The sequence below is a fragment of the Sminthopsis crassicaudata genome, chromosome 4 (assembly GCF_048593235.1).
Source record: "Sminthopsis crassicaudata isolate SCR6 chromosome 4, ASM4859323v1, whole genome shotgun sequence".
NCBI lineage: Eukaryota > Metazoa > Chordata > Mammalia > Dasyuromorphia > Dasyuridae > Sminthopsis > Sminthopsis crassicaudata.
Window position 1 is genome coordinate 55,615,163 of NC_133620.1, and position 12,716 is coordinate 55,627,878.

The following is a 12,716-nucleotide window of genomic DNA, read 5'->3' on the forward strand; positions in this document are numbered from 1 at the left end:
AGAGGAGGGGGAGGGGAGAGGAGAGCAGAGGAAGGGAGAGATATGAGCAGAAAGAGGAGGAGGGAGACAGGAAAAGGGGGGCTGAACAAGGGAAGTAGAGAAGCTAGAAGAAAGAAAAGGAAGAGAGAAAGAAGAGGAGGAAGAGGGGAGGAGGGGGAAGAGAGAGGAGTTAGTCGGGAGGATGGGGAAGAGAGGAGGAATAGAGAAAAGAGTGGAGGGAGAGTAGGAAAGAGAAAAGAAAAGGGGGAGAGGAAAGAGGGAGAAAAGAAAAGGAATAGAGAAAAGAGGCTGTAGGAAAGAGGGTGAATCCAGAAAAAGGCGGAGAGGGAAAGGGAGGAGAGGGGGAAGCGGAGAAGAGGAGGGAGAGAAGGGGAAAAAGGGGAGGGGAAGAAATCAGGAGGGAGGGGAGGAGAGCAGAGGAAGGGGAAGAGAAGAGTACAAACGAGAGGAGGGGGGAGAAGGAAGGACACAGGAGGAGGAGAAGGAAGGAAGGGAGCCCTAGAGCAGGGCTCTCTGTCAGGGCTCTCCGAGGATACAGTTGGCACCGGGCGGATGCGTCCACTAGGCTGGCAGGGCCCGGAGCTAGGCTCGGGGCGGCCGCCGCGAGATCCGTGATTGGTCCGCTTTCGTACTCCCACGCTCGCCGGAGTTGGTTCAATGGGGCCCCCTTCCCGCCTTGCGGGCGCCGATCAAGCGGAGGGGGGGGGGGCGGCGCCGCCTTCGGAAGTCACGCCGGTCTCCCCGCGTGCCCGCAGTGGCCTGGTCGGCTCCTTCGGCGGAGGACCTGTGAGGGGGAGGGGTTCTTCGGTAGCCCGACTCTCGGGCGGAAGTGAGCAGCGGGGTGGGGCGGAGCTGAAGGGAGCAGCTGGGGCAGTTTTAGTTAGGAGTGGCTCGTTGGTCTAGGGGTATGATTCTCGCTTCGGGTGCGAGAGGTCCCGGGTTCAAATCCCGGACGAGCCCATGTTTTTTCGGCCCCTCTTCTATTTTTCATGTTATCCCACAAACTGCAAGGTTTAAAGATCCGAACGCTCCGAACGTCCTCGGGTAACTCGGAAAATCGTCCCTTTTCTGTAGCCAAAGGACCCTTGGACTTGTGCGTCGGAGCAGGGCCTCGGACAACGAGTCGTGAGGGGGCAACCCGTGGGGATGGGGAGACCGATCGTGCATTCTACAAATGTTTACTCTATAGACTGGCGTGACTGCTTGGCCACGCGGCTCGTGCCCACCCTTACATATTCGCCGACCTGTGCAAGTTCGGGTGCCTAAGGCTAATTTGCTTTCATTGTCAGGATGCAGGAATGGATGTGGGGAGAAGAGTCCGGGGCTAGGGTAGGACGTGAGATGGATGCGCCGTCCCCCTCTCAGAGAGACCCACAGAAATAAAAGGCCCTTTCCCCTAGAACAAGGAGTGGATTAGGGTTTGGTGGAGGAAAAAAGGGAAACCTAGAAGGAAGGGAAATCACATTAGGTTGGAGTAGGTCCTGCAAAATATATCCTGTCCATGCTACAAATCTCAGTGAATGTGAAGTGTGCCTTTAAAAATAATTTCGCTTTGGAGCAGTGCTCCAAATTGCTCTAATCTAGTAAATTACAGGGAGCAAAGAAAAGAGGGCTCGTCCGGGATTTGAACCCGGGACCTCTCGCACCCTAAGCGAGAATCATACCCCTAGACCAACGAGCCAACACACCCAACTTATTCTTACCATTGTACAGAAGTCTGGTGATTTGTATTCTATCTTTGGAGCCCTCTGGTGGTAGTTGCGTTCTGTTCCAATTCTGTCGCCCAGAATCACAGTTAACCGCCAATGAAAACCCTTCCTTCTCTTTTATGAGCTTTAAAAACAGCAGTATTCAAATGAAAGTTATTTTCTCCTCCATGAAAAAGAGGGAGAGCTATGGCCTCTTAATAACGTTTTATGTCCACTTACAGTCTTTTCGTTATGACTCACTTGGAAGTTCTGTTCTGTCCTTTGCCAGTCTGAAACTTTATCCCTTATTGAAATCTTAATCTGCAGGATAGCATTTATTTAAAAACAAAACAAAACAAAACAAAACACTTTACTAAAACTTTTCTCGTTTTTTTTTTTGTTTGTTTTTTTTCTTAACAATGTTGTTATCCAATATCAGTCCCCTCTTCCCCAACCTCCTGTGATAAACAAATCAAGCATTCAACCAGCACTTAACTGTCTCTCCTTCAAGTAGCTTATATTTTATATAAAAGGAAACATGTACATATAGAATTGTTTAATCATATAATTACAAAATAAATATTAAATGATGGGGAGGAGGGAAGTTGTTCAGTGCTCATTCTGGTGCTCTGAACTTAGTAGGCACTTTAGAAACGCTACTTGATCCACTGACTTCTAGCTCTTTGATGGAGGAGGAATCCAGAACAGTTCATGTAGAAGGATGAGCCTCAGCTAAGGAGAGTATGTGTTCTGAACCTATAACCCACCACCTGCTGCTTCAGTCAAGATTGGTTATTGTACCACTGAAGGACATTAATTCTTACACTTTTCTCTGGTTCATTCATTCCTAAGGTAATATATCATCTTCACACAGCATCAATACCTAGCTAAACCTATGCCCTTCAAAATTGGGTCCCTACCTGCATTTGGATCCTACTCATATACCCTCAACTCCAGGCAAAAGCCTGATGTAATTCAACTATTGTATCTTTCCACTTGGTATGATGATCTCTGTTCCATATCCTGGTTATGACTACCCATTTTTTAAAGCTGCAGTTCCAAAACCACTTCCCTGAAGAAGGATCTCCCCATCCTCTAATTTGTTGTAGTTAGTGTTTTGTACCCCTTCCATGTTTTGGAATTAGAATATGAAGGCAGAAGGAGCTTCCCAGATGATCATTTTATTGATTACAGAACCCATCTCCAAAGAAGGGAACTGATTGGCTCAAAATCACTAGAACAGGCACTAGAACTCAGTTCTCTATTGTTCTTTCCCTACCAAAAAAAGCAGACCTCAAAATAATTATTTGCTAAAGGAGTGAAGGGCGTAGACTCAAAGCTGGAGGAAAATATCATAACTTCATAGGAGTTTGGGTTTTTCCATTTAATACCTTTTCCCTCAGCTGACTGCTTAATCTTTAAATATCTCCTGGATAAGGACTACATTTCTAAAATGTAGTTTTTCAGACTCATTTATAATTGAGTTTCTTCACATTGAAACACTCCTGTCCTCTCAGCAAAAGGAACAATTTTCAGCACCTCCTTATCTTTATCGGAGAAGAGTTCTTTGGAATAAATTGAGATGAATTAAGAAAGTATCAGTATACTGAGAACTTTCTAAAGGTGCTCTGCATGTTTGTTCCAAACCTTTAACAATGGAATGCCAGCTGCTGTTGGGGCCTTCCAGTAATTGTGTATAATAATTGCCCATTAGTCTATAAGTTATTTGAGGGCAGAAATTGTTTTTTTTCCTTCTAAATTTTGCATCCCACTGCTCCTGATAATGGCAAGCTCTGAAATAGGCACACAGTGCATATATATGTGCAGATAAATTTATTTGTTTACTTGAATAATCATGCTAGGCCATACTTAAGCCTGTTAGAAGACACAGGCCTGGGTAAGCCAGCTACTAGGTGGGAATTTTCATCCATCTTCCAGCAAAGAACACTAGACTGACATGTAGTAAAATATAGTTTGAAAATCCTAGCATTTTAAAATATTCTGTTTCCATCCTTCTGTATTTTATTTGAAAACTGTCTTGGATAAATGCAGCCTTCATTCTTTCACAAACCCCCAGTTCTGAGCAGGAATAATAGAATCAACTTAAAAGTGTTAATGTGCTCTAGATATGAGGTTATTTTCTTTAACAAAATCCATTTTTTTTAAAAGCAGGTTCTTTGGACAATTAAAAATTGGATTCCTCTACAGCAAGGCAGCTGTCCTGGTGTCAAATGGAATGAGTGCCTGTTGGGTACTATGATCATTTTACTGACTCAGCTGGATGAATGAAATTAAATTTTTGGATCTCCTTTTTTATTTAAATTCAACAAAACCATTATGCTTTTAGGGATAATGTAGCGAATTTTTTTGAGATATTAAAAAACATGAAAAAGTTTTTAGTTACCTTAGAGCCTTTTCCATAAATCCTAGCCACCACCAAGCATTAGTCCTGGGTTCTAGGTTGTTTTTCCTTCTGCAGCACATCTTGGAGATCCAGAATAGGAGGTAGAAATCCAGGAGGTGAGAGAGGCTGGCTCAACCCATTCACCTAATTCACAGATCCCTACAGAGGATGGCAACCACACATAACTACTTGACACTATGCTATTCCTTTGATTCTCTCCCTATTCCTTTTGAAAAAAAAAAAAAAAGTTCATATTTAAATGTCATTTCCTGTTGTCCTTAGCATCCCTCACCATTCTCACAATAGAAAAAAGAATTTTCTGAAGCTACAAAAGCCTATGAAGTTCTTAAAACAAATTCCTGCCAACCAATCAATAGCATTTATTAAATGTTCACTGAATGGAAATAGAGGCTAAATATGGGGAGTAGCATGTTTTAGTGTACAGAAATATACTGCATCAAAAGTCCCTAGGTAACATATTCTTAGAGATTCCTTTATACACAAACAAATATCTCATACTTTTAAAAATAGGTGGGAAAATGGCTACACCTATTTGCATTAATAAACAGCAGAACCCAGAGCTGAACCCTGGGTTTACTAAATCCAGATTCAAGAACTCTTTCACTGTATCATAAGCAACCCCTGCTTATAAATTTCCTTTCTGATACCTTCTTTTTCACTTCTGTCTGGACTTTCCTCTTTTTTTTTCCTCTTCCCCTCCCCTCCCGCTTTCACATCCTCTGGCAATTCCTTACATGATCAATGCCTTATACTGTAAGCAGTGCTTCAAAATTTATTCTTTTGCATGTGAAGGAACATGAAGTGCTATCAAATTGAGCTTGATGCTCTGAAAGGGTATTTTATAGAAACATGCTATTTCAACTCTCTTTTCCTTTGATCCTTTTATGGGCCTCTTCTTGATATTTCATTCCTCTTCTTGATATTTCATCCTTTGCCATTGTTTAAGGTACCTCAAAACTTCATAAGAATCTATGAGCAGTTGGAGAAAGTTCATCTGATATACTTTCAGGGTGCTGTATTTTAAAATATTAAATAAAATTCGAGGAAGAGATAATGTTCATTTTTTTCTTATGGATGGATAAAAACAGTTGGTTTCTTTGTGCCCTGTGAATCCTTCCCTTCTCCCTCATTTTTCATTATGTATAATTGAAATATATTCATCAAAATATAATGGCCATGGGGCAGCTAGGTGACGCAGTGGATACAGCACCAACCTTGAATTCAGGAGGACCCTAGTTCAAATCTGATCTCAGACACTTAACACTTCCTATCTGTGTGACCCTGGGCAAGTCACCCAGCTTCAAGGAAAAAAAAAAAAAAAAAAAAAAAAAAAAAATATATATATATATATATATATATATATATATATATATATATATATATATATATATATATAGGCACTTAATGAATGGATGTTGATCGCCTGCCACAGATATTGATGATGTTGTCTCCAGAAGCTGCCGATAGCTCTCTGGGAGGAGATCTGCTGTGTCAACTCAAATCTCTCGGACACATTGTAGAGAGTTGACTTCCCTTCCTGCAGAGAGCAGCTTCAAGTCTGGTCCAGAAACAACTCCCTTTTTCCTCCAGAGCTGCCCTCTTTATCCTCCCAGAGAATGGGCGTGGGAAGAATTACTTCAACCAATGAACTTGCTCCTCCTAAGCATGCAAGCTCTTCCCCCAGGAAAGGCCGGAACCAGAGAATTGTCAAGTACCGACTTAGCACTTAGTAAGAACCTAATATCTCATTATCTCATTAGCACTTAGTAAGAACCTAACATATATATAAAATGGCCAATTGGCATCTTAGATTCAAATGACAAAGCCTCATTCTGACTCTTAATCAAAGTGGAGAAGTGACTCAGAGAGCTTAAAGCTTACTCAGCAGAATACAAACTCTGTTCACAAGGCTTTGCATATCACCAAACACAGACTCTTTCTCCTTTTTGAAGCTCACTCTAGTTAAAGAAGAAGAGGCTTAGCTAGAGTAGGCTGGCCACCTACTGATGAAATCTTTGGCCTTGGCAAGTCATGAAACACAGAGAAAATATGAATTGGCCTCAATCCTATGGGACTTCTAGTTTTGAAGCAATAAAGGAAGAGAAAGGATGGAGCAAGAATCACTAAGTTTTTAGATAACCTATAAATATGAATTTACTTGTTGGGATTTCAAATGTGAAATCCTTGTTCAGTGTCTAATGAGTAGGCATACTACTGAAGGATCCGGATTATGTCAATCTTGGAATATTTGCTATAAACAAAGCTAGAAGACAAAAGGAAATTGCAGCTAAATGGAAGAATAGGATTACAGATTCTCACTGGAGAAGCAAATAAAGGGGTTGTTAGAATTGGTCTTATATGTTGAAAAGCAAATTGTATATTTTTGGTATTCAGAAAAGAACACTGAATTTGGACTGACTGAGTTTCACATTCTGCCTCCATTATCACCTTTGTGACTTTTGACAAGTTACATAATTCGAATTTTCAAGAAAACTACCATAAAGAAAGATAATTGCATCAATATCTGTGGCAGGCAATCAACATCCATTCATTAAGTGCCTATTCTTTGCTTGGTCCTGTGCTAAGATCTCAAAGAGCTCATAATTTAACAAGATAAGACAATATATAAAACAAAGCATAACTCCATTGGACTACCCACATTGTTTGAATGCCAAATGTACACTGGCCAAAAAGAGAGAACAAAATGAAGAACTCATAAAGGACAGGCACTCACAAGGTGCCAAAAAAGTCATTCTCAAGATCTCTCAAGAAGTTTAGAATTGATTGCATGACACTGGGAAACACAGGCACAGGACTGCCTAGCATGTTATACCCTCCTCAGAGAAAGTGCTGTGCTCTGTGAGCAAAACAGAATGGCAGTAGCTCAGAAAAAAACTTGAGATGCACAAAGTGAGAGAATCCACCCCAAATATTCATATGGTTTATTTGTGTCTGAGCTGTGACAGAGCATATTAGTCTTGTCAGCCACAGTCAGATAAACTGCAATTTGATTCTAATATAGTGATGTCAATTTGGTCCTCTTTGAGAAAGAAAGGACAACAACCAGCCAATTCTTTTAAATGAAACACTTATCAATCAGAATTGGTAATATAAAAAGCCAAATTTAGTAGTCTGGTGACCACAACACATAGTATTTTTTAAGAAACCTTTTACTCCCAGCTTAGAAAGCAGTGAGTTAAGTGCTATCAGAGAAAAGAGGCAAACATGAAGAACATCAAATACAACATCTACTAATAATATCAGACCCAAAATACTAATAAGATCATGCCCTGCTACGGGCATAAATTAAAAAGGAAGGAAGAAGAAAGGAAAGGAAGAAAGAAGAGAAAGGTAGAGTAGAAGAGAGATGACTCTTGTCTAGGGGAAACCCCACATTAAAAGAATGATGAGTCAGTGAAAGGAGAAGAAAGGTCAGATGAGTAGGAGAATAACCAGGAGAATGCCTACAGGAAGAGGAAAGAGAATATTGAATAGGAGAGTGTGGTCATTAATAATGACATAATAGCTAGTATCTATATAAAACTTAACAAGTGTCTGATTTTAGCCTTACAACCACAAAATTATCCCCATTTTACAGATGTGTAAACTGAGAAAGTTACAAGCAACCCTCTGTCAATTGCACTACCTAGCTGCCCAGTGATGTTCACTATCATCCAGGGGTTCTCAAACTATAGCCCCACAGGCCAGATGGGCCCCCTGAGGACATTTCTGCGGCCTACCAGGTTATGGTCAATGGGCTGAGAGGTGGAGACAGAGGGTGAGTTTTTGTTTTTACTGTAGTCTGGCCCTCCAACAGTCTGAGGAACAGTGAACTGGCCCCCTATTTTAAAAGTTTGAGGACCACTGAAAGCATCCAAGAGATTATTCAGAAGGAATGAAGAAAGGTCATTTGATTTAGCAATTATGTTCCTTGTTGATATTAGAGAGGGAGAGAATAATTTCAGTAGAGCAGAAAGGATGGAAGATAGTAAATTGAGTGGAGGCAATGAGTCAATACAACTTCTTAAAGAAATTTGACAGTGAAGAGGAGAAAAATGGGATCCAAAAGAGAGGCATTCCAATAGTTTGGAGGGATCAGAAAGACCAGAACTTGTTTATATATAAATAGAAGGCCAATGTAAAAGATTGAGATGGAAGATGTGCTAGAAGGCAATTGAGCAAAATCTGGAAGAAAGACAAAGGGAATGTAATACGGAAGAAAAAGAAATCAATCTTGGTCTATAATAAGAAATATATCTTCTGTGACTGGGGAAAAGAGGAGGACAGACAATGCTATTGAAATCTTATAGAGAAATAAGGAATTTTATACCAAAAGGCTTTAGATTTCTCAGTAGAGTAACAGTTGTCATTTGATATAAATGTGGGAAGGCTGAGTCTAGAGGTGAGAAGAAATGTTTGAAATAACAGGGGTGGGGGGGCAGGGCCAAATGAGATAAAATCAATAGAAAAGGTAGAGCAAGAGAGGTAGTTTGGTGCTCAGGAAAGTGTCCTGAAGATGGAGTGACTGGGCTTGATACCTTTGTGATTTTGTTCAAGTTACATCATTCATCTGGGACTCAGTTTTCTTATCTGTAAACTTGGAGAAGTGGAACGGATGCCATATAAAGTCCTTTTTGGCTCTAAATCTATGACCCTATAACTACTAAGTAAGACACCAGCTATCTACCAGGTGTAAGCTGGCAGTTGACTTCTGTCTCCAGCTTCTGATTAGTGAAAAGCTCACCCAGACAAACTAATTGAGAACTGAACAAAATTGCCCCAGGTAATGGAGGGAGCCCTATCAAGACTATTCACCACAATCTCCTATTCCCCCTAGGAGAGTTAGTTGGACTTTCTAGTGATGAGGTGGAGAGAACTGGTGGACATTTACCTAAGGCAAAAACTGAAGAAAAAAGACTGTTTACTAATTGTCCAAAGACAGATATGGGTCTGAAAATGATACATCCAGTGAAGAAAATTATATTATTACAGGGCCAGAGAACTGAATCCCAAAGACAACTCTTTTCATGACCAAAATTGCTCCAGAGACCCCTAAGGTACATATTCATCTCACCTAACTCAAAAATACTGTCAGCCAACCTGATTGACAGCGCAGTCAGTCTAGAAGTGGACTCACAAGACTATATTGATTCTCATGATCCTAATGACTATCTCTGGGATAGGAGCAGAGAGATCAGTTGATTACAAGAGAACTAGAACTATTATTCCAGTCACTTGGCTGTTACCATGTTACAAGTAAACCTGAAAACATAGTTACATGTATATCTTGGCAACAATACTAGAGATTGACAGTGTAAAAGTGCATGCATGTATTTACATATGTTACTGCTACCATTGTGAATTACTGCATGTTTGAGAATGCTTTTTAATTTTGCTGTTATGTTCATTTGACTGTTTTATGTAATGTTGATACCATAAGTATTTGGTGTATACACTGTTTATAAATGTTTAGTTGATAAGTAGGCCTAGTGATAGTTTTTGTTGTAGCTAGTTACCTTGACTTTGTTGGCTAGCTATGATTGTTGCTTTTGATTGATTGCTGTGTACCATGGATATGCATGTACTTTGGAAATGTGCGTGTCATATATCCTGTAACTAATTAAGCAACCCTGAGGATATAGGTAAAAGAGGCATACGAATCAAACATTTATTGATAACAAATCATAATTTCCGTGACCCCCACATTCAGTTACACGTCGAAAGATCAAGGGAAGGAAAGAACTAGGGGTTGGTCAAGGGTGTAAAGTAGGTTTGGCCGTGGGTCCCCAATTGAGTCCTAGGAAAGGGCATTGGGCAGGGTCCAGGGGGGCGGGGCTTGGAGGAGTTAGACTCGGAGTTTAGGACCCCGACCTTATTTGAGATGGAAGGGGCAGCCAAGAGTGGGCCCGGGAGCGTTCTGCGCTGTAGCTCAGTGAGTGAGCGCGAGGCGGGGCGGCGGCGGCGAGCAAGTCCCGGCAGCACGCCGAGTCTGGGATTTGGGGAGAGGTCGAAGAAAGGAAGGGGAGGGGTTGGTCAGATTATGTTCCCTCAGCCCGCCCCCACGTCGAGGAAGTATTTCATCCCTTATTTCATCCTCGCCAGATCCGAGGGAGAATGATCCCCAGCTTCTTGCCGATCACCCTGCGGTGTGGAGGCTGGGATTGAGCTCTGGGATGGTATTTCTTTCTCCTTCTCTTTGCTCTTCATTCCTTTTCCTCCTGGTTTTTTCTCTCCCCTTCCCTCATCATTCCTCCTCCTCCTGCTCCTCCTCCCCGCCTCCTCACCAACACTTTTTGGACTCTCGGGAAGTCTGGCTTCCGGATGATTGTCTTTTTCATTTTGGGAGGATGGGGGTAAAAAAGGCGGGGAGGGGGGAGGGGGGAGGGGGAAAGCTAAGCGTTAGGAGCCGGGCGGGATTGTGGGATTATTAGGAGTTTTAAAGAAGTTCTTATATATTTGGGCATGAAAAAATTGGGTTTATGCGAAAGGGCTGACCACGTTAACTGAGGTGACCCTGGCATTTTTTCCCCTCCCTTTGGTCTCCCAAGAGTAAAGACCAAATTAACCTGTTTGACTGTGATATTTGTTTTAGAAAATTTTTGTCTTGCTAAATATCCTCCAAACTAGCAAGCAATTTGCTACATATTACATATAGATAGATAGATTTATCTATCTATATGTAATATGTAGCAAATTCCTCTTATATATGTAATATGTAGCAAATTGCTTGCTAGTTTGGAGGGCAGGAAAATAAGAGAGGGAAGGAGAAAAAATTTGGAATTCAAAATCTTACAAAAATGAATGTTGAAACTATCTTTACATGAACTTGGAAAAGTAACATACTATTAAAATAAAATTTTAAAAAAGAACTTACTACTGCTGATGTCCTTTTAGGGTCTTTGTGACCCCAATTGGATTTTCTTGGCAAAAATAACTGGAATGGCTTGCTAGTTCTTTCCAGCTCATTTTACAGATGAGGAAACAAGCAAATTGAATTAATTGACTTGCCCTGGGTTGCACACAGAGTAAGTATTTGAATTCAGATCTTCCTGCTTCCAGGGCCAGTGCTCTATCCTCTGTGCCACCTACTTGTTCCAAGGATCTTTTTTTTTTTTTTTTTTTTTTTTTTTTTTAAATCTTAAAGCCCCAATAGGTAACTTTAGAAGTTTCTCAAAAAGTATATTGCATCTATACATTGTTTGGCTATTACCCTTATTCTCAAAGAGGACCAAACTGGCATTACTATGTTAGAGTAGAGTTACAATGTATCTGACTGTGGTTGATCAGATCAATATAAACTTAGAATATTCTGCCAGAGGTCGGACCCATTTGGGGTGGCTTCTTTAACTTTGCACATGTGTTTCTTTTGTCCAAGTTTCAAAGGAATACAACAATGAGGTCAGCATAACATCTCCTTAGATCTTCAGTATGTTAGCCTAATACTTCTCTCTCCCACATTTTCCTTCAGAGCCTCCCAAACACTGAGCTAGCTCTAGCAATTTGTGCCTATTTCATTAGCAATGTGGACATCCTTGTAAAGTATATGCCAAGATAAGAACTTACAGCATTCAAAACTTCACCATTTGCTGTAACTGATATTTCCACATATGGATGATGTGGTGCTGCTGTCTGATGGAGGACCTGTGTTTTCTTTGTTGTTAGGCCAAAATTAGCACAAGCAGCAGAGACTTGATCCCTACTTTGTTGCATCCCAGCTTCAGAGGCTACATTGAGAGTACAATCATCTGCAAACAAAAAATCATGCACCAATATTCCCTCAACGTTATTTTTGGGTAGTAGCTTTTTCAAATTGAAGAATTTATCATCGGTACAATAGCTGATTTTGATTCCATTTTTGTTGTCATTGAAGGCTAAAAACATCATGCCAAAAAGTATGAGAGCAAGCACACAGCTTTGTTTCACTCATTGGTAACTGGGAAAGCTCAAGAGTATTGTCCAATGTCCAGACAAGCATGCCATCATGTACTGATAAATTTCTCTTGACAACCAAATTTTGACAGCCCTCACGACTGATGGTATCAGAGGCCTTGGTCAGCTCTACAAACATATATAGACCTCTATTCTGCTACTGGCATTTTTCCTGGAGTTGTCAGGCAGTAAACACCATATTGACTGTTCCTCAGCCCTTTCTGAAGCCACACTGGCTCTCAAATAGATGACCTTTTTCTAAGTATAGAGTCAGTCTTTTAAAGAGGACACTGGCAAGAATCTTCCCAGCAATGACTGTGAGAGAGAGATTCCCCCTCTGTCATTATCACAGTACAATTTATTCCCTTTACCTTTATAAAGATGGACAATGGAGGCATCCTTGAACTCCTGGCATAACTTCCTCTTGCCATATAATCTGGAAAATTTCAGTTGGCTTTTGTATGCGCAATGGACCTTATAAATTTCAGCTGGAATAGAATCAGCATCCAGTGCTTTACCTCATAAAAGTAACCTAAAGGCATTCAAAACCTCTTCTTCAGTTGGAACTTCAGCTAGGGAGTGATTCATTTGAATTCGAGGTTTGTTATGGGCCAGAACTCTGAACTTGAAACAAGGATTCTTGAATTGATGATACAATGGTTGTCTAGTTTATC

The 12,716-nt window shown here is 40.9% G+C and overlaps 2 non-coding genes across 2 annotated transcripts; one reads left to right on the forward strand and one right to left on the reverse strand.

Moving 5' to 3' along the window:
* Positions 1-888: 888 nt before the first annotated feature.
* On the forward strand, positions 889-960 carry TRNAP-CGG (transfer RNA proline (anticodon CGG)). The gene has a single exon. It is a non-coding gene; the product is annotated as a tRNA-Pro (tRNA).
* Positions 961-1,609: 649 nt separating this feature from the next.
* TRNAP-AGG (transfer RNA proline (anticodon AGG)) lies at positions 1,610-1,681 on the reverse strand. Its single transcript has one exon. It is a non-coding gene; the product is annotated as a tRNA-Pro (tRNA).
* Between the last annotated feature and the right edge of the window lie 11,035 nt (positions 1,682-12,716).